At 55.0% G+C, this 22,899-nt stretch overlaps 1 non-coding gene across 1 annotated transcript; it reads right to left on the bottom strand.

The window, feature by feature from the left end:
- Positions 1-1,779: 1,779 nt before the first annotated feature.
- On the bottom strand, positions 1,780-1,888 carry LOC140692351 (U6 spliceosomal RNA). The gene has a single exon (XR_012067922.1). It is a non-coding gene; the product is annotated as a U6 spliceosomal RNA (small nuclear RNA).
- Between the last annotated feature and the right edge of the window lie 21,011 nt (positions 1,889-22,899).

Genomic DNA, 22,899 nt, shown 5'->3' with positions numbered 1-22,899 from the left:
TGCTGCTCACGGTTCCAGGCCCGTTGTTGAAACTGGAAGCTATCGATCTTACTGTTTCTACTGTATTTCAGTCATTGCAAGTCATCATCGTGCTGGGTCTCTGAGTCCTTCTCCGAGGAGAAGGTCGGTCGGTCACGGGACTACTGACCTGACAAAATAGCCTGAGTGACCAAGAAGGCCACACCTTGAGTGCTTATGAGATAATGAGATCTAACCGCCAGCCTCTATAGAATGGGTCACCTGGGAGGCATCGTGACACCATGCTGAGTCTTCTGATGAGAAAACGATTCTGTGGATGGTGATCGATGCTTGATTGTTTGAGCTATGGCTCTAGAACCACCCCACCCACTCCATCCCCAAGGTGGGTACACAGTTTTGAAGACGCTAGCCTGCTGTGAATCCCCTTTGCCCGGCAGAGCGATAAAATGACCTCTTTTCTTCTAAGCTCCAAGGCCTTGTCTCTGGATTCTTGGGCTCATCGGGGACGGGGGCCGATCTTTCGGCAACAAGCGTGCTTCAGAAACAACGGATGCCCGAGAAGGACACTCTGCCTCTCCCTCTTCTTCCGGGCCTGAAATGGGGAGGAAAAAATATCGCTTCCCCTGGAAGCCGGAGTCCAGAGCCCGCCATCCGGAGGGACTTCTGGCTTGGCCTTCTCCTGGGGTGGGGGGAGGGCACGCCACCGCACGTGTTCTTTGTCAACTCCCCGTTTCTCTCTTCTCGAGTTATCTCTTTGGGAAGGCTCCCACACTGGATGAAAACAGACAGACAGGCTGGTATCTCTCCCTACCCCACCCTTCGCCCCCCAAATGACTGAACTTCTGTCCCATCAAAATCACCACTTGTTTTCCAACGTGGCTTTCTTGGATCCTGGAGGACTGACATCAACTTAGAGCCAAGATGGGCACAGAACTGAAGGACCTTCTCGGCTGGCCTAAGAAGTCTGTCATCGTGATGTGGGAGGTATTCTTCGAGGGACCTATCTGACTAAGTGCTTGACGGCCTTTTGGACTTTGAACCAACTTGGAGATAGGAACTAGGATGAGAGGGCCCCCGAAATAGCTCAGCAAACTCTTCTCCACCCTTAGAAGAGAGACAGACAGATAGACAGACAGACAGAGAAAGAGAGAGAGAGAGAGAGAGAGAGAGAGAGACAGACAGACAGACAGACAGACAGACAGACAGACAGTGTGTGTGTGTGTGTGTGTGTGTGTGTGTGTGTGTCTGTCTGTCTGTCTGTCTGTCTGCCTGCCTGCCTGCCTGTCTGTCTGACGGTCTGTCGGTCTGTCTGCCTGCTTATTGTAGGAACTCTCTGTCAATGGAAGTATAGTTGACTTACAATGTTGTGTTCATTTATGACGTACGGCATAGTGATTCACTTATTCACACACACACACACACACACACACACACACACACACACGTATACTTTTTCAGGATAGGTTATTACAAGCTATTGAACATAGTTCCCTGTGCTAGACAGTAGGACCTACTTGTGTACCTAGTTTGTATAGGGTGGTTTATATCTGCTAATCCCAAACTCCTGATTTATCCCTCCGCCTTACCCCGTTCCTCCACCCTACCCTGTCCCCTGTGTTAACCATCGGTTTCTTTTCCATGTCTGCGAGTCCAGTCTGTTTCTGTTTTGTAAATAGGTTCCTCGGAGTCTTTTTAAAATGGAGTTATTTATGTATGGATGGGTGTCTTGACTTACTTTCAGATCCCACCTAGAAGTGATGGCATAGGATATCTGTCTTTCCCTGGGTGACTGACTTCACTAAAACTATGGAACGCTTCACGCATGGGCGTGTGTCGCCCACGTTCAGGGGCCGTGCTGATCTTCTCTGGATGGTTCCCATGTTAGTCTATGTGCTGTGGCAGCAAGCGCTTTCCTTAGGGTTTTTGTCTCAACCTGAAAGCCAGCCCGGAGACTGAAGGTCTTCTAGTTGCCTCCACTATCTGCCTAGGACCCTCTCCACGAATGTTTCCCATTTTCTCTCACCCTTTTGCCTTGGCATCATTGAGTACGAAAACGCTCCGTCTCCTGAAGCCCTGCAGACGGAAGCTGGACAACGGGAGGTAAACGTCAGAGAAATGGCCACAACAGCTCCTGTGGAAACCATCCTCGGGCCTGTTTTCGGGGGAGCCGCTCAGAGAGTTGAGCCGAACACCCCAGGACATCATCAGAGGCATTTCAAACTGCTCGAGCCGTTTCGATGACCCCGATGTGTGGAAATCTCCTACCAGACTGACCCCCTACTCCCGGCCCTGAATCTGGTTTCTCATCTGCTCCGACGATTCACCTTTGTGCTGTACTTTGGTTGTCCACACAAGTGCCTCTTAGGCGATACCTGACTGCTTGCTCCCTAGGCCTAGCTTCAGAAGCCCATCGACACCACCGCCTCCTGAGACGAGATACTACAACTGTTTCCTTGAACAGACCTGTTCTCAGAACTAAGAAACTGGGTCCATGAAACGCAGGCCCCCTAGGAAACCATTCCCTCCCTCCTGCCCCCAGACCGCACGCACGCACGCACGCACGGACGCACACGCACACGCACAGTCAACAGCCCAGCTTTTAATGTGTAAAACTTCCAGGGAAGTTACAGAATAGGGAAATGTTGGGGTTGGGGTCCAGAGTAGGCTGCCCCAAAATGCAAGTGCCCGATGGATTATGCTGAATGAAAGGGACTTCACAAGTGGCCAAGGGGGAGGGTATAGGTCAGTGGTAGAGTGTGTGCTTAGCAAGCAAGCACAAGGTCTTGGGTTAAATCCCCAGTACCTCCGGTCAAAAATAAATGCATAAAATCGAATTCCTCTCCCCGCCCGCCCCCCAAAGTATACACTGCTGTATGTCAACTGTGTCTCAATAAAACTGGAAGGAAAAAAAGGAAAAAAAAAAAAAAAGCATGATTTAACAAAAGAAAGAAACAAACAAAGAAAGAACTGCCCGAGGCAAGAGGAACACTCTGTCCCTCCTTTCTGCCTCCCTTCAAGCAGGGGAAAAAGAATTTTTTTTTTTTTTAAAGTCTCCCATCCCAGAGGAATCTATCAAGTCAGAGGTCTGCTTCCATGCCCTTCCATGATTCTCAAACGGTTTAGTGGGGTTTACCCAGGTTAGGAAAAGGAGGGGACTCCTTTGGCCTGAGACCAGGCGAGATTCTCCCCCCTCCCTCCCGCCTCCCTCCGTGCAGTTGGGACGGGGTGGCCTAAGGGTGGGGAAATTGAAACCAAAAAACAAAAGCCGTTCAACGGAGAGGAGCCGGAGGCCAAGTCAAAGGCTCTGACCTGAGCACAGAGCTTTCTGCATTTGAATGAAGCGATTGAAAGAGGCCCTGCCGAATGGATCCTCCTGACGTCCCCGCCCCCGCTTCCAGGAGACAGTCCAGTCGATTTAGGACCCGATTTGGGACCGATCGGTGGAGGAGGCCTGGGCGGCGGCGGCAGTGGCGGCGGCGGCGGCGGCGGCGGCGGCGGCGGCGGCGGCGGCGGCGGAAGCAGCGGCGGGGGGCGGGGGGGGGTGCGCGGGCGGGGGCGGGACCAACGGTCGCTCCAGCTCTGCCTGCCTGCCTGCCTGCCTGCCTGCCTGCCTGCCTGCCTGCCTGCGGGGCTGAGGCCTGAGGGCCACGCTGGTTCCTGCCACTCAGGGAAACTTGTGCGGGTGTTGCCGAAAGATCGCCCTCCCCAACCCCGTCCCTGACGAGCCAAATAACCCAGAGACAGGGTCTTAGAGTTTAGAAGAAAAGAGGCAGCTTGATTGCTTTGCTGGGCAAAGGGGACTCACAGCAGGCTAGTGCCTTCCAAACTGTGAACCCGTCTTGGGGTTGGGGTTTCATGCTTCTGTGGACGAACAGGTTGGAGCATGAAAGGGAATCACAACAGGCGGGAGCATAAAAGGTGCTCATGATCAACAAGGGTCTCTGATACAACTTCCTCCTAAATCTGGATGAGTGTCTGGTAACATGGGACCTCCTGGTGGTCTAGTAGGTCATCAGCCCGTGACCTTCTTTCTCTGGTCAGACTCACCCGGCGGCACCAGCGCCACGGAGGAACTCGGGGTGGGGGGGTGGGAGGGGGGCTGGTCGTTCTCCTGAGCTTATCCTCCCGTGACTCCCTTCCTGGGGAAAGACTCAGACGTCAAACATGATTGTCAATTTGAACGATCAGAGGAAGGTCCAATCAAACAGTTAGAATCGACAACTTTAGCTGCTTTGAACAGTGGGCCTGGGGCTGGGAGCGGTGTCTGGTCAGTCGAGTTTGCTGATCGTTCTATAAAAGCAAGCAGTAAGCATAAAGCCAAAAATTGGCTTAGCCTAAGTGCGGCCACTTCATGATTCCTCCTTCACTGGGGGCCGAGGCGCGGGGGAGGGCGGGGGTGGGGGACACGACTGAGGTGGCGACGAACTTCTCCGTGAATGCTCGGAGCCGAACTGCTCTCTGGGCCTAGGTCCAAAAAAGGCCTGAGTCTCAGCTATGACAGGTTCTCTCTCTTTCTGGGCACATGGACTGACTCGCCCCGCATCCTCCCATCCTGTCAGACCCTTCGGACACGCACCTCCACCCGAGGAGTTCTTTGGCCTCGTCCAGAAAAAACAAACACACGCACGAACAAAACCAACCGAGCACACAGAAACCCTGATGATCTCCTTGGACCCCATTCACTTCGGAGAGTCCCTCTCGTAGAAATCCCCTCAGCTCGATGATTTCACCATAGCCGCCTCCCTTTCTCTGCCGCAGTGACCCCCACCCCCACCCCCACCCCCACCCCTGCGTGGGCCCTGTCCCTCTACCTATCAAAAGCCAAACCCCAGGAGAAAAGAAAATCAGAATGCTGCTTTGAGCCACTGGATCTGTGAAAGGAACCAAACAGAAAGCCGAAATAACCAAACCAGCCGAACACCAAAAGCGAACAGACAGATACCCCAGAAAGAAGGGCACGCTGACCCTGGCCCCTTTCCTTCCTGGAATCAGGACATAACGTAGATCTACACCCCACCCCCGACCCCACCCTCCCCAGATGTCTTCTTTATGCCGGAACGAGAGTGACGTTCTTAGTGTCAATGGTGCTGTTTTGGAAACGACAGGCCAGCCAAGAAACAAGCACCACTCGGAGGGTTGGAGTACTCAGATTTCTTACGCCGGCGGGCTCAGAGGGGCTTCTGCTCCTAAGCCCTGAGCACCCCCAAGACGTGCACGTGAGGTTTTATAGGGTTAAGTACAAGCTTGGGGTATTCGGCCAATAGGCACGCGATAGCTTTAGCAACAACATTATCACAAGAGTAGAGGCAGTGAGGCGGCAAACCGACATTTCAAGGCCAGATATGTCTCTTTGAAAATCCAGCTGGCTAGCAAAGCATGAATAGGGAATCAGCAAACCGACACTTATTAATTTAGATTTACGAGTTAGCCCAGCAGACCTCAGATCAGGAATCCGACACTTGTTACACTTAGATTTGTAACTTAGCTTGTTAGCCCATCTGGGCTTTTCCTTCACAGTGTAAAGCGGAGAAGGAGAGAATTCTGTACAAACAGACCTCGATGAAAAGAATCCTCATCCTCTTTTAGGCCCCCACCTCAACACACACACACACACACACACACACACAGACACACACACACACACACACACGCATGCACGCACGCGCGCGTATAGTTACTCCTGTTCTCTCTCTCTCTCTTTCTCTCTCCCTCTTCCTTTATTACTGATGTTTTTAAAAATGTTTACTGATAACACAGAAAAAAATTGCTGAAGTGTTGTCCAGGAATGATATTCATTTTTGAAAACATGATATATATTGTAAAGGGTTTGGGCTCCCTTAGAAAAATCCCAGTCCAGGCACGATTGTATAGCACCTCTTTTCACTTTCAAGTATCTCATTTCAGACAATAAAGTAGCCTGTCATCTTTCTTGTGCATGACGTTTGTAACTGGCACAAGTCAAACGGCACAAAATTCAGACCCAATCTCCTGATCCGTATGATTCTCATATTCTTTTTCTTTAGTGACCCCAGAAGCTATGGGTCTGTGCCAACCACCCGTGGCTGTTCACTATCCAGCATTTCTTCCATTATCTTTATGTTGTCCTGTTTCTTGGAAGTATTAGTGCAGCTACTTTTCCCGATGGTCTGTCTCTGTCTCTGTCTCTGTCTCTCACTCTTTTCTCCTTCTATTTTGGGCGGGAGGGGCATGGGTTTGATTAGGTAATTTATTTATTTTAACGGTGGTTCTGGGGATTGAACCCAGGACATCATGCATGCTAAGCAGGCACTCTAACGCTGATCTATATCCTTCTCTACACTGCCCCCCCCGACCCTCCAGCACCCCCCCCTCCCCGGCCAGGGCCTGTCTTTGCTCAACCCAATAGAAGAGCATTTATGTTTTGCCAGTTTTCTGGGTCCTTCTTTGTTTCATAAAACTGAGAAGAAATACGTGTGGAAGTTCTCTCCTATGAATTGAACAGACTGAAGATCCTTTAAATAACCAAATGAGGTGGAAGTGCCGAGAGTACCATACGGGAACACACCGAGACACATCATCATCAAATTGACCAAAATTAAGGGTAAGGAGAAAATATTAAAATGAGCGAGAGAAAAGCAACAAATAACATACAAGGAGGGAACTCCCGTAAGGTTATCAGCTGATTTTTCAGCAGAAACTCTACAGGCCAGAAGTGGGTGGCACAACATATTTAAAGTGATGAAAGGGGAAAACTGACAGCCAAGAATACTCTATTCAGCAAGGCTCTCGTTCAGATTTGAGGGAGAAATCAAAAGCTTCACAGATAAACGAAAGCTACAAGATTTCAGCACCATCAAGCCGGCTTTACAAGGAATGTTAAAGGATCGTCTCAAGTCATCAAACCCTAAGAAAAGAGAACAAAAAGATGACAGAGAAAGGGAGGGAGGGAGGGGGGAGAGAAAGAGAGAGAGAGAGAGGGAGAGAGAGAGAGAGAGGAGACCTACAAAAGATGGCTTTGCCTGTTTAGGGTCTTCCGTTGTTCCTTATAAATTTTGAAATTGTTTGTTCTAGTTCTGTGAGGAATGTCGTGAGTATTTTGACAGGGGTTGCATGGAACTTGCGGATTGCTTTGGGTAGTGTGGCCATTTTGATAGTATTGATTCTTCCAATGCAAGAGCACAAGACAGCTTTCCATTTCTTTGTGTCATTTCAGATTCTGGAGTATAGGTAACCTCCTCGATTAAGTTTATTTCTAGTCATTTTACTGTTTTTTGACGCAATGGAAGTGTTTATCCCAGTTATAAAATTCTGGTTTTTAAAGTGGAGGAGGGGAAAAAAAAAAAAAAAAAAGGAAAGGAAAGGCCACAAATGGCAAAATATCCTTCTTTATTACGGGTGAATTGTATTCCATTCCGTGTGTGTATGTGTGTGTGTGTGTGTGTGTGTGTGTGTGTGTGTGTGTGTGTGTCCCCTCTTCTTTATCTATTCAAATATTGATGTGCACTTAGGATGCTTCCGTATCTTGGCCATTATAAATGATGTTGCTGTTAATAGCAGGGTGTGTGCATCTTTTTGAATTCATTCTTATTTTGCGGTTGGCTTTATTCCTTTGATAACTATGTAAGTTTAAAAAGCTAAAGCGCTAAACCTTCCTGGAAACAATGAACAGTACTATATGTAAATTAAAAAATATGTGTGCAGTAAAAAATTAAAAAATAAATAAATGAATAAAAAAGAAAGAAAGACAAGGAAATTAGCTATCAAGCCATGAAAGACATGGAAGAAACTTAGAAGACATCTTACTAAATCAAAGAAACCGGTCTGAAAATGTTACCAACTGGACAATTCCAACCAAAGGACATCCTGGAAAAGGCAAAGCTCTAGAAACAATAAAAAGATCGTGGTATCCAGGGGTTTGGGGAGAGGGAGGGAAGGAGGAATGAACAGATACAGCGTGTGGGATTTTTTAAGGCGATGAGATTATTCCGTCGGATACCATAGTGGTGGCTACATGTCATGATACATTTGTCAAAACCCATAGAACGTACGACATCAAGAGTGAACCGTCATGTAAACTATGGACTTTGATTGATAATAACGTGTCCATGTCGGACCATCAGTTTGACCAAATAGGCCACACTGATGAGGGATGTTGAGGGGAGGGGAGGATATATGTGTGGGTGGGGAGGGCTGTGTGAGAACTCTCTGTATTTTCTGCTCAATTCTGCTGTGAGCCTGAAACTGCTCTAGGAAATAAAGTCTATTAATCAAAAAACAAAAACAAGAACAAACACAACGAAACAAAACAAAACAGCCAAATGAGGTGAACCAGGATTCAGTCATCCAAAATGGAGCTGGACGGCCAGTGGGAGGAACTTGGTTGCAGACATAGTCTTGTTTCGGGGAGGGGCACGTTGTCCCCTCCCTCTACACATCTTGAGTCCTCTGGGCTGGACTGATCCAAAAATGGACCCCAGACGGATCGTTGAGCAGGAGCGACAGGGAACCTCCTGTCTTTCATTCAAGCACTCATGTGTCCCCGAAGCAGGCAGCTTTTCTCCGTTTTAGGACAAGAAATCAGCCCTTTGTGCGAAATGGACCGGGCTGAGAGACTTTGGTTTTGGGTGACCCGTCCGTGAAGAATCGAGACAGAGTTTGGGTTTTTGGGGGGAAGCCCCTGAAAGAAGTCACGAGGTTTTTTGGTTGGTTGGTTTCTCTAGGCTTCCGGGGCCTGAAGGCTCTCAGTGGGAGATCAGGGTGATTTCCTAAGTCCAGATGCAGGGAGGGCACCCTCCACGGAAGTGATTGATTTCCCGCTTTCAGGGAGACAGAAAGAAGAGTCTGAGGGTCCGGTCGGTCCCTCTTGCGTCTGCTGGCCCCTCGGCTTCTTCGGTCACTCTCATTTCTAACCTATCCGTGTGCCACGGAGGCACATACATGTTTGGGGTGGCCTCCCCTGGGTCCCGACACCGGCATCCATGGGGGGAGGGGGGCCATGAGTGGTCAGAACTGTATCGAGCTCAAGGGCGCCACCAACCGGTTTCAAAAACAAATCTGCCAGCAGCTGCTAGCTGCAGCCTTGTCGTTTCAAAGTTCCCGCCTTGCTCTTGTGGTGTTTTCTTTCGTTTCCCCTTCTCCACTTGCCCCGTGGGGTAGTCTGGTGACACACACTTCCAGTGCTTCTTTCTTGCATCTGTGTCTCCTGGGCTGCAGTCCTAAGAACCCCCCCATCCCCCCCGGCCCCCCCCCCCAATAAGCTCGTTTCTTTACCCTCCACCAGGTCTCCTGGCTTGGGAATCTCGGTTCACACCATGTGTCTCGTGTCCTCTCTGAATTCATGGGCCCAGCCATCCACCCTAAGGAGACGGAGGGAGGGAAGGAAGGCTTTGACCTGGCGACCTTCCTTGCCGGCATCCTCCGGATTTCGGACCCTTCAGTGTGCCACCCGCCACCCGCCACCCGCCATACCACCCTCACCCTGAGGCCTAGCCCTCGGGGCTCCGTCCACGCGGAAACCTGAACGCTGACGGACGGACCTGGATGGCGGGCGGGGTGGGGGTGGGGGTGGGGGTGGGGGTGGGGGGTGGAGGGGCTTGCTTCATCACCGCCGGAACCGTGGAGGCGACCGAGACAGACGCGTCCTTCAAGAGGTGAAGGGACACGTAGCCCGGGCTAGGTCCGTGCCACGGCATATGATTTGGCTCTAAAAAGGAAACCAGGGGCCCGTGGAGCCGAGAGACCTGTGGGAGACAGGCGGGGCAGTTTCTGCGTGCACATGACTCCCTGAAAGGAGCCAATCTGAAAAGGTGGCATCCTGTAGGGTACCGGCTCTGGATGACGTTCATTCTCAAAAGGGCAAAAGCCCAGAGAGGGTGAAAAGATGAGTGGGGTTGTGTGTGTGTGTGGGGGGGTGAAGGTTGTCTCTCTCTCTCTCTCTCTCTCTGTGTGTGTGTGTGAGTGTGCGCGCGTGCGTGTGTGTGTGTGTGTGTGTGTGTGTGTGTGTGTGTGTGTGTGTTGTGGCGGGGGGGGTTGTTGATGAATAGGTGGAGCACAGGGGACTTTTAAGCAGCAAAACTCTCCGGTAGGTAGGCCCACGATGGGATGAAAACCAACGTGTTGGGTATGGCATTCCCTAAGATGGGGTGAACTGAAAGAACCCTTCTGGGTGTCTGCCCCTCAGCCGAAGTTTAAAGTCCTTCCTAAAGCCAGAAGGTAAAGACACCCGTGAGCAATCTGAGCGGCCATTGCTGAGGGGTAAGAGCGAGGCCAGTGAATCCAGTGAAAGACTGACTGACTGACGTGGGGGCCTGGGTCCCTCGGCTCGACCCCCTTCCCCGGGAAACCGAAGCCTTCGACGCAGGGATGCGCTTTGACACGCTTATGTCTCATCAGAGAAGGTTTCTTCTGCCTGGCATTGTGTGACGGGGCCGAGATACCCGTCCTCTCCTCCTTTGCATGAGGTAGCCGTCGCTCCCGCCTTGGCGCAGCGGTGAAGAAGGCTACCAGAAACACGGTTCTGCGTTTCTCTCTATACCGTGGGCGAGCGTCACGGCTTTTCCTTGCGTTTCACCATGCAGTCAGAGGACATTATCAAAACTAAGCGTGCCATCCAAATTTTCCTTTTCCTTTTTTAAAGTGACTGTCAAGAACTTAGGCAGCATCGAGTGAAAACGTTGGGCACCTTCATCTCTTGGTTTGTATGGAGCCAGCTAGGTCATCAGACCCACATCACCATGATTTCTGAATTCTAAGATACTTTCAAATCCATGATATTGTACATTCCTGGGTCCTGGGATGTCATTCTGGTTGATCAGGTCAAAGGGAATGTGTCCCTCCGTAGCACTGATTAACACGTCAGCTTATTTAAACGACAACACAGGAAATTCCCTTCGGGCGATATTCATTCCACACGCTCAAGGAAACCGATAGGTTGTGTGCCTGAGCCCACACAGTGTGACGCAAGAACGGGGTGGGGGTTGAGGGAGGGGGAACTCTGGCTAGTGTCCGGGACCTAACGGGAGATAGAGTGGAGGGTGATTTTTGCCCTTCTTCAGGGTCAGGGTGAATCGGCCCGAGGTTGACTTGTGCGCTCAGAAAGAGGGCCTTTATCGGATGCCCCGAGCCGACTTTTCTTTTCTTCTTCTTCTTCTTTTCTTTTTTCAGTTTTATTGAGATAGGTTTGACATACAGCCCTCTATCAGTTTCAGGTGTACAGCACAATGATTTGACTTCCATAGATTGTGAAGTGATTATTAGGTAACTTTAGTGAACATGAAACAACGATATTTTAAAAGGGGGTTTAATCAACAGAACTGCTGTTTATGATGATCATCTATTCCTAAGAGAAAGGACAGATGAACACTCCAAAATGCAGGAAGTGCATAGTCACAGAATGATGAACAATCTTTACCCGTGCAGACGTTTTGACACCAGGATACGTGGAAAGCTGAAGTCTTAGAACATAGAAATATTTGGCTCTCCATTTGACCTGGAAATCTCCTTGTTGGAAAGAAGCTAATTTCTCCTCCTCATCCTCGTCCTCGTCCTCTTCCTCCTCCTGTCTTTTTCATTTAAAAAACAGATTTTTTTTTTAACAAAAAGTTTTTATCTTTTCGGAGGGGGGACGGGTCGTTAGGTGTCTTTATCTACGTTTTAAGTAATTATTTAGATTTATTCTACGTTTTCAGTGGTGGTAGTGGGGACTGAGCCCAAGGCCCTGTGCATGCTGAGCACGCACTCTACCGCAGAGCTCTACGCTTTCCCAGAAAGGAGCAAATTCCTAAACATAGAGCTGGATGAGCAGGTCAGCTTTTTGATCTCATAGAAGCAGCGGCCCTGTTCTCTGGGGGAACCGTCCTTATCTTGTCCGTCTCGACAACGTCAGAAACGTCTACATAGCCCACAATGGCCTGAGACTGAGGCCAGGGGGCTGAATCAGGTAGAACCTGAAACCAAATGGAAGAAACAAAAAAAAGGGGGGGGGGCACGCGGAGGCCTTTTTAAACGTGCACACTGCTGCGAGGGCTCCCTCGTCGAAACTCTAATTCGCAGCCTTCTTAAGGAGAAATATACATCTGAAACGTCTTTTTTTCCACGCAGAGTTTAAAAGCTTTCACCCTCCGAACCGAAAAACCTTACCCGTCCCATCGGTTCTTTCTAAGTGAGTGGGTTCTCTAGTGTCCTACGCGTCTGCTGGGAAACAAGCTGCTGGAAAACAAGCAACTAGAAACCAAGCTGCACCAACATTTCCATGAGCTTAAAATCTTACATTCACACTTAACTTGCTTAAAAATGCACACGCTTGCTTTGTTTTCATGTTTTACACAGTAGATGACCTAGAACATGCATGATGCTAAAGAAATTGTGTGAGGGGCAATCCTGAGATTGACCGTGAGGGCACAAAGGATGGCAGATATTTCCTTAGGGTAAAACAATGGACGGTCATGGGAAGCCAGATCAGCCATTAACAGAACTTGGTTCTGGCAGGAAAGCCTGCGGTTTAACCCCGGGGAAATATTTGCTATCTCGAGATGTCCCAGAGGCAATCACAGGATATACACTTAGAAATTTTGCATCCCCGGAGGAGGGTGATTGTTCCTGGAAGGGTTAGGCCTGAAATGAATCAGTTAGCCAGCAAGCAGAACTTCGTGCTTCTGGTATGAAATATCTAAAGCCCCACCTCTTTGATCGCATATCTTTTTTTTTTTTTTTCCCCCCCTGAGCCGTAGACTCCCAATAAACAGGATGTCGACCAGGCTTTTGGCACTCTAGATCCACGAGACCTTGAGTCCCCTGGTCTCATTTTTGCTCTTTACTTTGTCTCTTTGTTTCTTAATTCTTGCGTCGCCCGTCCTCAGACACGGTCCCGAACTGCGCTGGACGCAGCACCCGTCCTACCCGACTCATGAGTGACCTATAGTTTTTAAATGAAAGCTACAAAGTCTCTGGTCATGTCGATCTGCTGGTCTCGTCTGTATGAGACAGGGCATTACCTGAGTTTCAGAGACATACACAGACACACACAGACAGACAGACAGACAGACAGACAGACAGACACACACACACACACACACACACACACACACACACACACACACACTCTAAAGGGAAAAAAGAACAAAGAAAGAAAGAGAAAGAAAAAGAAAAAGGCTCAGGGGAATAAAGGATTCGCTTGCTCTCTGTGACATGACCCAGCAGACCTAGTTGTCACAAGACAGGAAGCTCAACTCTCCATGTTTACATGATGTGTTCCTGAGCTTTCTTGCAGAAAATTCTCATGCATTTCTTTCCCCTCACGGAAGTCTTCTCTATTCCCCACAGAGCCTGGGGCGATGGCTCTGCACCCTGGAGGCGCCTGCGGCCGATCCAAGATATTGGATGATTTGTGGAAGTGATCAGTGATCCTGAGACAAAGCCCTTCCTTTAGGTAGAAAAGCAAGTGGCCCCTGCTGCTCAGGGAGCTGGTGCTCCCCTTCCCCCCCTCCCGTCATGCCACCTTCTCCTTTGTGCACAAGCTATCGCTTTCGCAACAGAGCTTGGCTTGCCTGAGAGTCTTGTGGAAGCCATCCTCATTTCTATGGTACTGCCGTCCAAGGATCTGGAAAGGGCCCAGTCCCATGTATGCATGTAGGCACGTGTGTACGTCCCCGGCTTGTAGGCCTGACGTGTTTCTCCCTCCAGATACACTTGCCAGAGTTCATTCACGAAAGAGCTCTATGGAACTGGTTTTCAAGGGAACATGCAGGCAGGGAATGCGAACAGGCAGGAACCCAAATGTTTTCCTTCAGGTTGACATGATCTAGGACAGATCCTTCCATCCAGAAAACCAAATGTCAAGGGATTGGTCTCGTGAAAAGAGCCATGTCTTGATTGTGACGAGCAGCGTTCGAGGTGAAACTTTTTGCCTCCCTAGGTTTACCCCGAATCCTTGAAGTTCCTGTGGGTTACCTCTGTCATGAAATGTGTCAGCCAGAAAAATAAAATAAAATAAAGTAAAATAAAATAAAATAAAATAAAATAAAATAAAGAGTCTGGGAGCGATGGCTGGCTCGGTCTCAAGTCTCAGGAAGTGTTCACATCCCAAGCAGTCCTGGGGGGTAGTGTGTGTGTTGGGGGGGGGGGGGCGGAGGCGGCCCGTCTCTGAAAAATTGGTGCCTCCTCCACGTAGTTTTTGGTCCCTTGCAACTGGAGCGTCTGGCGACATCCCTGGAATGTTTAGATCGTTTCCAAAGAAGATGAGATACGGAAGCGTTCGTTCCTGGCTCCATGAGTCGAAGGGGACGTGCTTTGATATCCTTCTGATAGGAAAGACTCGAGATCTGTCAGTGTGTTGGCCGACATGACTGGTATACCTTCGGAGGACGGATGGACCGACAGACAGACAGACAGACAGACAGACAGACCGGAATACATACATACTTACTTACTTACATACGTACGTACGTACATACATACATACGTATGTGCATACATACATATATACATACAAGTAAAATAAAATAAAATAAAATAAAATAAAATAAAATAAAATAAAATAAAATAAAATAAAAGGATGCTGTGAGGAGAAAGTGTCTGTTTCTGGCTAGGACCAAATCGTGTCCGTACGTGGACCGGTTGGGAAAGACTGGTGTCCCAGATGGTTCACCGTGACTTCCTCGTGAACATTTGCTGTGACCGATTCGGGCTTGCTTCGGTATAGTCACGGTCTCCGGAATAGTCACGGTCTCGTTCTGAGGAACGTCTCCTGGAAAGCATGTGGAGACCATCTTCGTCTGCCGTCCTTAGGAAACGTTCCAGCAGAGCGGGTGTCCGAGAGCCTCTAGGGGCGATGGCTATGCTTAATGGACGTCTGTCCATCTTCAGGCCGAATTTCGTGGAAGCATGCTGATCTGGCCAGCTGACAAGTCTGAATGGGGGTGATTTTTGGTAGAAATGCGCGTCCTTGGAGAGACCAGGGGAAGGGGAGCATGTCTCAGTGGAAACTCTCGTACAGCGTGATAGAGATGAGAATGCGGTTCTGTGTCATCATCTTTGCGTGCTTCCCGCCACCCTCCCCCTCCCCACCCCGCCCCGCCTTCCACTGATACGCTGGGCCACGTCACGCGTGCTTCGAGTTTTCTCCGATAGTTGGCCAACGCTCTTCCGACTCCCGTTGCCCATGGTTCTCCCGCTTTGGACTTGGCATCCTCGAGAACCAAAGCCGCCCTTTCCCTGAAGCCCCGCCGAGCCGGACTGAGCAGCTGGACATCTGCTGGAGAGAGATCACTGCCGTGCCCCCTCTCGAGACCCTCCTCCTGCCCATTGCTGTGGAGGCCGCTTGGAAAGTGGACCTGAACCCGCATGCGTTTTTCAGGCCGCCCGAGCCTCTTCGAGCCCGACGCCTAGACATCTTCCTGAGTGGTGGCGCTCCGGACTCACACCCGGGGTTTCTCGTTGGCTTCGGCCACGGACCTTTGTCTTCCTGGAACGAAAGACCAGACCGGTTTCATCAGGTGGAACCACCTGCCTGGTGGCGGGACAGTCGTGGAGCCCTATGGACCACCCCGAAATGTATGTGCAGCCCAAGGGTGATCTCTCCAGCTGAACAACCATCGAGGCCCAAAAGGACCCCCCCCCGCCCCCGCCCCGGGAAGAAAGAAACTTTGACCTTGACCCTTAGCTGCCCGAATGAGAATTTGGATCGGGGTTGGGCAGGGTGATGGAGATCTCCCTTGGCCCAGTTCCCGTGCGCAGGACTTTCAATGACTGTGTCTTCCTGAAAGGACACCCGCCCCCTGACCACGCTGTCTCGTCATCAGTTTGTTTCCACGAGGGATGAAGTCTCATTGTGTGCACGGCAAAGTTGGCCGCTGCCTGTTCGGTCCGCCATCGCTCCGTAAAGGACCGAGGAAGTGTGCGTTGTGACCAGTGACAGATTTCGGAGCCCGTGGGTGGTGGACGGGTGTGTATCTGTTATCCAGGTCACGCACGACGCGGTGTGTCGTGGTGTGGCCCGCCCGGCCACCCCACCTCCCTTCCCCCATGGAAAATCAAGAGAGAGTATTGCCCGAGACAGACGAAAGTGCAGCCACGAAACCTAAAAGGATGACCCTGGATGTCAACTTGGAGGTGGCTAGGAGACGGCTGAGCATGCATAGGACCACACTGCCACCGTGTGGGATGCTGCACATGTGTCGCCGTCGTGGTTTTCAGCTCCTCCACCTATTGCCCTCACCTACATCCACTCTTTATCTCACTGAACTCTTTTTGAACTCTTTTTTTTTTTTGGGGGGAAGACAGTGAGAATTTTCTCTCTCTCTCTCTCTCTCTCCCTCCCTCCCTCCCTCCCTCCCTCTCTCTCTCTCTCTCTCTCTCTCTCTCTCTCTCTCTCTCTCTCTCTCTCTCTCTCTCTCTCTCCTACTCTCTCTCATAATTGACCTGACAATAGGATGTCAGTTTTCACGTGTCCAACATAGCGATTCGGGATTCTTCCATGTTCCACGATGATCACCGCGATGAGTCTGGTTACGGATCCGTCACCGGACAGCGTCATGACAATAGTATGGATTGACTCGACTCGCCCTGCTGTCCATGACATCCCGTGATTAATGTATTTAATAATTGGAGATAACTGGAAGCTTGTACTTATTCCTCTCCCTCACCCATTGCACTCATTGATCCTTCTTGGTATCCATGAGTCTGTTTCAGCTTCCTTGCATGTGTTCCTGCGTATTGTCTTGGGGATTCTGCCTCGAAGTGACAACATCCCTCTTGGACTTAGGTCACTTGGTTAACATCATCCCCTCAAGGTGTAGGTCTCTCCAGACCACGTGACACTGTCCATTCGTCCATCCGCGGGCCCTTAGTGGAACTGCCGGGTCTTCCAGGAGTTTCCTGTGGGATGTTTTGAGGGACTTCTGTCCTGTATTCCCTAATGGCTTTCCTCCACCTCCGTTTTGCCCTCTCCCCCTCGCCCCCACTGCCAACCCCTGTTCCGTGTTGCCTTCTGTCTTCTGTCGGAGAGCGGATTCTGTCAGGTATGAGTCCATAGCTCTGTGTCCGCCCGCCAGCCCGCCCACCCGGCCCCATCGAACGGTGGTCTCTATCACATGTTCCGTCAGAAGCAGGCACTTTCTGCTTGTTTTTGGAACTTGCTGTCGTGATTCCAGGTTCTGGGCCTGTCTGGATATCTCTTAAAAACAGAAATGCGTGCGTTTTCCCCCTTTTTAAATTGTTTTTGCTTACTTATTTATTTATTTACTTGCTTACTTATTTACATATATTTATTTATTTAGGCTTTTTTGTTGTTGTTGTTCTTGTTGCTGTTGTTGTTTTTGGTTGTTGTTTGCTTATTCGGGGAGGGGAGGTAATTCGTTTCTTTTGCTGGTTTGTTGCCTGACTTAGTGATTGCCTGACTCACCGACTTCCTTATTTGCTTGAACGGAGGTCCTGAAGGTCGAACCCTGGACCTTGCGCGTGCTGGACAGGCACTCTGCCGCTGAGTTCTACACACCATCCTCCCCCGCCCCCGCCCCTTCCCCATTTGGATACAAAATAATTTTTTTTTCCTTTTAAACTGAAAAAGTCAGTTTGGGTCTCCTGCCCGTGTTTCATCATTGGTTTGTTGGCTTCTAGGAGGTGGAGTTGACCGAGTTCTTGGACTGTTTAGGAGAGGAACCCCTGATGGGCTGTGGTGGTGCTTTTTCTACATTTTTGTTTGTTTGTTTGTTTGTTGTTGTTGTTGTTGTTTTTTGTTAAAACCCCAGAGTAAGTTCTACAACTTGATTTCCCTTTGGTGGTGGGTTTTGTCGTTTGTTTTCATGTTTTTTTTTTTTTCCACATGGGGCTACAGTTTCCCTGTCCACGTGTGACTGTGTGTCAAACACACACACCGACACACACACACAGACACAGACACGGGCACACATGCACACACAGACACGCGGATGCCCATGCACAGTGTTGTTCTGTGTAGATGCACTGAACCTCGATTTACCGAGCGGGTGGCTATCGACTCGCCCCCCCCCCCCAACCGCCGCCCGCATTTTTTTGTTTTTCCTCCTCCTCCCTGTGGTTGTGGTCAGCCGTGCTGACGTCCGTGTTCTCACGACCGACCGCGAGTGCGTTTTCCCCACGCGCCCATTTGTTGTCTTTGGGCTTTGTCGCGATCTGTGCCGAGATCGATTTTTCTTTCCACTTCGATGGGGTTGACGGTCTTCATCCTTTCTTTTCTAGCTTCTGGGCTTTGCCTGTCTGCTTTCAAAAGACCTCCTGCATTCGAGAGGACGGACTCCAAAGCCGATTCCTGCGTTGTTCTCGGAGCGCTCGCCTGGTTTCGGTTTGCCAGCCCCCGCCTTCCCTCCCTGTTTCCCTCCTCCCCTTCCCACCGACCCCACCCCCCCGCCGCCGGGAACCCGGGATCTCGTCCTGGTCGCTCTGGGCCACCCGCCGGCGTGTCCGTGTGATCTCCCCCGCCCGGGGAATCGCGTGGGGAGCGCGTCCCCTTCGCGGCAGCCGCCCGCCCGGCCGGCCGTGTCTTGCCAAACCCCGGCTCCCTCCGTCCTCCCCGCCCTGATCTGCTGCCGGGGTGGGTCGCGTCGCGTCGCGTCGCGTCTCCTCATGCCGCCGTGCCGTGCCGTGCCGTGACGAGGGTGAGCGGGCTCCGAGGCGGACGCCACGGGGTCGCGCCGGCCGGCCGCCCGGCGCCTCAGCCCGGGACGGGCTCGGGCGTTTGGGCGGCCGGCGGTCGGGATCGGTTCCGGGGACGTTGGCGACGGCTGTCGGGCGCCATCTGGCTGCCGCTCTTGAGATCGTCCCTCTTCTCCCGAGCGTCGGCGACCTCGGCAAGGGATGGGGCTCGGCGGCGGGGCCCGAGGCAGACTTCGGGGAGGCTGGCGACACCGGCGGTGACAGTCCCCGTGGCGCTGAGCCGCGGGCGTGTCCTGCTCTCGGCGCAGATTGGACTCGCAGGCTGATGAGGGGGTGGCTGCCGCCGCGCTCCCGGGATCTCGTGTGTAGGGGGAAGCCGTGTGGCCTGGCCTGGTCGACCAGCATCCGCCTGTGCCCCTGCAGCCGCGGGGACCGACCCGAGCCGATCGGACACGGCCTGCGCCGTGCCGCCGCGGGGGAAAGGGACGGGGTGTCCCGCGCCCGGGCCGCCGGCGGCTAGGTGGTCCGGCCCTCGTCTGTGTCCCTTGGACGACTGGTCCCGAGGCGAGGAGCGGCCCGGGCCCAGTGCGGTGAGGCCGGGGACGGGCGCGCTGGGGTTCCCGGTCGTCGGAGGCGCCTCCTTGGATGAAATGTTTTCTGAGTCCCGATGGACCCGGAGACGTGGCTGGGCCGGCCCCTGTTGGCGCGGGAGGCCAGGGAGGGCGCCCCCCGGCCCGTAAGTCTGCCCGCGTGGGTTCCGGTGGCATTTGAGGGACCGAGACTTCATCCGGACTCGGGGACCGGCACGGGGGCGTCCTGCGAGGGATGTGGGGGAGGCAGGCTTTCCCCGGCCCGGTGCTCGGGAGCGGTCCCTCGTGGGGGGCCCTCTCCTCGGAGGCGCCTCTGTGGCATCTCCCCGAGTCCCCGACCACGCGGGCGAGAAACGGGCAGGGCGTCCCCGGCCCGATCCCGTCTCCCTCTCGTCCCTTCCCATTCCCACTGCTCCTCCTCCTCCTCCTCCTCCTCAACCCCTCCCCCTCCCCCCCCCGGTCGATCAGATGGCCCCCGAGAGCTTCGGGGCTGCCATTTATGGGGGTAGGGCTGGGGGCAGGTGGCCGGACCGAGGTCCCGGGGCCCCCCCTGCAAATCGTGGACCCGACCCGTTTCCGGGCGCTGTCATTTTTTCTGTCGTGTTGGGCATTTTCTGCCAGCAGATAGGTGCTGACACGGTCTTTCTCGGTGTCTGTCACCGAGTGTTGGGTCTCCGGACGCGTGTGGGGCTCTTGGGCTTTGTCTCTGCGTGAGCCCTGGCCTGGTAGAAGCCGACTCTGCTTCTGACACTTGAGCCGCCCGCTCGGGCCTGCGCGCCGGCTCTCGTGTGTGCGTCCGGCTGACGTGGCCCGTGGTGCCGCCTCCGGTCTCTGGTGGCCCGAGGGCGGTGGGGTGAGCTGGCGGCGTGGGTCTTTTACCCCGTGCGCTCCCTGCCGCAGGCACCCGGTGGTGGCCGGCACGACCCCACCCTCACAGGCTCCGTGCCGCGTGTCAGGCATTCTCCGCCTGGGGTCGTTGGCCACTCTCCTCGTAGAGGAACGAGGAGTGGGTGGCGCCTGGCGAGGCTGAAGCAGGCCCTCCTCTGGTGGTTGTCCTCGCCGGGCCCTCCCCTCTGGCTCTGGGGCTTCCCTGCCCCATGGCTCGCTCGCTCGCTCGCTCACCTGACCGATGTGGTGACGTCATGCTCTCCCGGGCCGGGCCTAAGCCGCGCCAGACGAGGGACGGGACGTTCATGGTGAACGTGGCCTCTCTTCTCGTTCTGCCTGCGGGCCCCTCGCCTCTCCTCCACCGCCCGTGGGTGGCGGGGGCAAGGAAGGGGTGCGGACTCCGGCCCGACCTCGGTCTCCCGTGCCTCGTGGTGTCGGCGGGGCCGGGGTCTTGTGACGCGGCAGACACCTCTCGCCTCCTCGCCTGCTCGGCGTCTTGTCTCGCGAGCGGCCCTCCCCCGCGGGGGGGAGGGCTGCCCCCGCCGCCACGCCACGTATCCCCTCGCCGGGGTGCGAGCGTGTCTCGCCTTGGCCCTCTGTGGTGCCCCTGGAGCGCTCCAGGTTGTCCCTCAGGTGCCCGAGGCCGAGCGGTGGCATCGCTTCCCGTCCCCAGCGAGTCCTCTCGGGTAACCCCTGCGGTGGTCGTGTGTCCCGAGCCACTCTCTTGAGCAGTGGTGGGGAGGGGTCGAGACGGTAAGCGAGGCGTGGCCGCTCCCCACCCTCGGTGGGGCCGGGGCCGCCTCCTGGTCGTCGTCCTCACCCTGTACCGGGGGGGACTGACGTGGCCGGGCGCACGCCGGGTGGGTCCCCCCTCTGCGGGGCTCGCGCCCGGGCGTGGGAGCGAACGTGGTGGGGCCGGGTGATGTGCCGGTGGGGGCGGGCGCCTGTCTCGTCCCCACGCGGTCTTGGGTGCGTCTCCTCGCGAGGCGGCACGGGCTTTCCCCGGTCCCGACCGCGAACGCTCGCTTTTCGGCCCGCTGCTTACCCTTGCCGCAGGCCCCTCCTGCCCAGCCGAGCGCTGACGTCCACCTCGGCGGACTTCCGTAGGCCTGAAGGGGGCCCCCGCTGGGTAGGGGGCGATGCGCCCTCGGTGAGAAAGCCTTCTCTAGCGACCTGAGAGGGGAGCCTTGGGGGGGGGTACCGGACAACCCCCAGCCGCCGCTCCTCCATCCAGAGCGTGCAGTCGCCACGGGGAGCGACTGCCGCAGCGTGTGGGCAGGGCCCCGCCGCTTTGGCGTGTGGGTTGCGCCGGCCCCGCGGTGGGGCCGTGTGCTGCTCTTTGCCTGCTGTGGCCCGCGCCTCCCCCCTCCGAGTCGGGGGAGGGTTCTGCCGGGCCGGGCCCGGCGTCTGGCGCGGGGCCGTGCGAGCGCGCGTGTGTGTGCGCGCGGGCTTTGCCTCCCCGGTGCGTGCCGTGGGGGGAGGGGCAAGGCGGTCCACCCCGACTTCGCCCCCCGTCGTCTCCCCGCCGCGAGGAGCCACCCCACCTGTCCCGGTCCCGAGCCGCAGCCACCGGTGGCGGTGCGTGGGCTACGGGTCGGGCCGCCTCGCTCGGGAGCGTTTCCCCGGGCCGCGAGGCCTGGGGGCGAGCCAGACGAAGCAGGATGATGTGGGTGGTGGACGGACAGACCAGACAGACAGACGGACGAGTGAGCGAGCGGAAGGGGCTGCCCTCTGGAGTGGGGGTTAGCCTGCTGCGCGTGAGTCCCGGCGGCGGGGCCGGGGTGTGGGAGGAACCGCCGAGGGTTGGCTGAGGCCGGCCGGCGTCCTGGGCGTCGCGGGGCCGCCCCCACGTGTGGGGGTGGTGGGATCCTGCGCTTGTTTCCCCGGCGGCCCGGTCGTGTCTTGGGATTTCCCCTTCCCTGGGCTGGTGCCCGCCCACACCCCCGACCCCTGCGGCCGTCGCTCTTGTGCGCGAGCGGCCCCTCCTCGTCGTCGCCGGCCCTCCCCTGCCCGGACCGATGGCCACCCGCGCCGAGCCTTTTCCGCCCGACCCCCCCCCGTCCTGGGACCAGTACGTGGCCTCACCGCGCGTGGGTGCTGTCCCTCCCCTGGAGGCGGCCCCGGGTGAGGCGTCGTCGGACCCGACGGGGGGGGGGAGGCGGGGTGCTTCGGCACGGCACGAACGTGTTTGTTCTGGGTGTGCGCACGTCGGGGCAGGGCAGCGCCGGCCCGTGCGGCGGGAGAGCCTTGCGGTGGGCCGTTCTGAGGCTCTGCGGTGTCGGGCGAGGGTGGCCCTGAGCCCCCGTGAGGGGGTGCCGTGGGGGTGCCGAGGAGAGAGAGTGCCAGTCGGCGCCGTGGGTGCCGCGGGACCGCCCCCGTGCCGGAGGGCCTGTGGCGGTGAGACCCCGTGTCGCACCCCGGCGGCCGACTCGCGTCTGGGTTTCTGGCGCGGGCCCCTGGCGGTGGCTCCACGGCCCTCCTCTCCCGCTTGCCGGCTTCCAGGCGGCGTCGCCCGTCTGCGGGCGCGCCGGCCGTGTGCCGCTGCCTCCTCGCTCGTCCTGTCCTCTCTCTGTCCGTCCGTCCTTTCCACTTGTCCGCTCCGTCCGTCCGCCCGTCCCCTGGGGCCGCGCCCCGGTGCGTTTCGCTTCCCGGGCCCGCCGCGGCCCGACTCCGTGTCTGCCGCCGCCGCCCGCCCGCCCGCGGGCGTCGTCGCGTGCGGGCGAGGGCCCGTCGTCCCCCGCCGCCACGCCCCGCTCAGCCGCGCTCGCCCGAGTGCGAGTCGGGCCCCGGCTGGCCGTCGTGGACCGGCCGCCGCCGCCGCGCCGCCCCCGGGGGG

The sequence above is a fragment of the Vicugna pacos genome, unplaced genomic scaffold (genome assembly GCF_048564905.1).
Source record: "Vicugna pacos unplaced genomic scaffold, VicPac4 scaffold_5, whole genome shotgun sequence".
NCBI lineage: Eukaryota > Metazoa > Chordata > Mammalia > Artiodactyla > Camelidae > Vicugna > Vicugna pacos.
This window is presented reverse-complemented; position numbering and strand designations above follow the sequence as displayed.